Here is a 2,105-nt window from a genome sequence, read left to right as displayed (position 1 = left end):
TTATTGCAAAGAGCAATCCATGTGTCTTTTCTGAGAACTAGCCCCATACTGATCAATCAGTGTTTTCATGTTTCCTTGATTGTTTACAAACATTTGGGGAGTGGGACGCTTCCTTTTCTGATTTCAGAGAATTGCACCTTGAATTCCCCTTCCAATTTAGAAAGTTCCTATTCTTTCATCCAATTATAAATCAGATTACTTGATGTTATATTATTTCCTTTGATTAAATGATCTTATTTGATTGTTTTTAATATCTTCCCCCTGTATTTGGGGTTCAGGCCTAAGCTGAGGAAATGGCTTGGTCCCAATTTGTCAGTGTTCAAAAGATCGAATCTTTGTTTTCCTCACTTATTTCATTTTTCCCCTGTCACCCTCAGGAAGTTGTTAGGAGGATCAAATAAGATACTATTTATAAAGTATTACCACATGGTACATAGTAAGCAATTTATGGTTTTGTTGTTGTTGTTGTTGTTGTTGTTGTTTTTTTTTTTTCAGTTTTTCAATCATGTCTGAATCTTTCCACCCAATTTGGAGTTTTCCTGGCAAAGATAGTAGAGTGATTTGCCATTTCCTTTTTCGGCTTCTTTTACAGATGAGGAGGTGGGTAGATTAAGTGACTTGTCACACAGCTAAAAAGTATCAAGGCCACATTTGAACTCAGGAAGATGAGTCTTCCTGACTCCAGGCATAGCATTCCACCCACTGTGCTCCTTAGCTGTCATATTTCTTTCCAGAAAGATTCTACAACAGTGAAAAAATTCCAACCGCAGTGAATGAATAAATATAACTGTTTCTCCATGACCTTATCTGAACTATTAATTTTAATTATTTTTGCCAATTTGACATGCATGACTGGTGCCTCAAAACTGCTTTAATTTGAGTGACATTTATTATTACTGACATTGAACATTTTTCCTAGTGATTATTAATATCTTTCTTTTTCCTGAAAATTATTTGTTTATATCCTTTGGTCATCATCTGGAAATAATCATTATGACTTAACTATTCCCAATATATTTAGATGTTGAATTTTTATTAGTTGTATTTGCTGTAAATATTTTCCCAATCTATTATTTTTCTTTTAACAATATTTTAATTGAATAGGAATTTTACTTTCATGCAGCCAAACATCTTTTTTCTAATAGTTCCTTCCATTTACTAAATTTTTAAAAAATTGTCTCCCTATTACAAAGTGAGATAAATGTTTAATATGATTTTTTAAAATTTACATTGTGTTGATTGAATCAAATCTCAGAACACTGTTTATCTTAAATGAGATACATAATCATAAAATTAGATTGAGAGTTGAAAGGGATTTTTAAGAACATACAATCCAACTCTTTGATTGTCTTTCTTTCCATTTGTTTGTTTGATTTAGTAGCTAGGCTCTAGCCCACCTAACCCTAAGCTGTCAGAAATGCTATTTCTGGGAAAAAATAGCTAAGGAAGAGATGGAACATTTCTGGAATAAGAACATCAATTCAAATCATCCTTTGTCACGTCATGTCACTATTTATAACTAGTTCCTGCCTATGACAATGTCCATTAGTCACGGAGGTATCGATGTTGCCTTGAGTGCAAGGCTGTTCTTTTTTTGCATTGGCAGCCTTGTTGATCCCTGAAAATTTCGAGATTTTCTTGGAGTTTGTAAAATCCTGGGCCTAGGACCAGCTCTGATCCACAAGGCCAAGTTTTCTCTAGTTTTCTTGCTTATGTACCGTACCTCAAATGAATTGCAACACTTGATCTGGATCTAGGGAAGGCCTAAAGATCCCTCAGTTCTACCAGTCTGGAGTAATTGTCTTGGCTCTCCCTCTGTTTTCCTCTTTAGGACTAGCAGCCACATGAGGAGATAATATATGGGTCATCTCCTTAGATAAACAATTGAATTTGCCTCCTCCCTTTCCTTCAGCCACTTCCCCCTCACCCAGGGCAGAGCCCTCCTGTTTTGCTCAGATCATATTATATTTGAAAAAATGCTTAGAATCTGGGTCACGAGTATTGGAACTGTGGAAGAGATACTAATACTCGCTTCTCTAAAGAAAGCTGCATAATAACGATGAGAGAAAGGAAAGGGGGAACCCAGTTTGTCAGCCCAGAGATCC

The 2,105-nt window shown here is 35.5% G+C and overlaps 1 pseudogene; it reads left to right on the top strand.

The window, feature by feature from the left end:
* The first annotated feature begins 1,451 nt into the window (after positions 1-1,451).
* On the top strand, positions 1,452-1,848 carry LOC141552940 (succinate dehydrogenase cytochrome b560 subunit, mitochondrial pseudogene; annotated as a pseudogene).
* Positions 1,849-2,105: the final 257 nt, after the last annotated feature.

This window comes from Sminthopsis crassicaudata, chromosome 2, assembly GCF_048593235.1.
Source record: "Sminthopsis crassicaudata isolate SCR6 chromosome 2, ASM4859323v1, whole genome shotgun sequence".
In the NCBI taxonomy this organism is placed as follows: domain Eukaryota; kingdom Metazoa; phylum Chordata; class Mammalia; order Dasyuromorphia; family Dasyuridae; genus Sminthopsis; species Sminthopsis crassicaudata.
The sequence above is the reverse complement of the archived record's forward strand: the minus strand, read 5'-3'. Positions and strand labels throughout refer to the sequence as shown.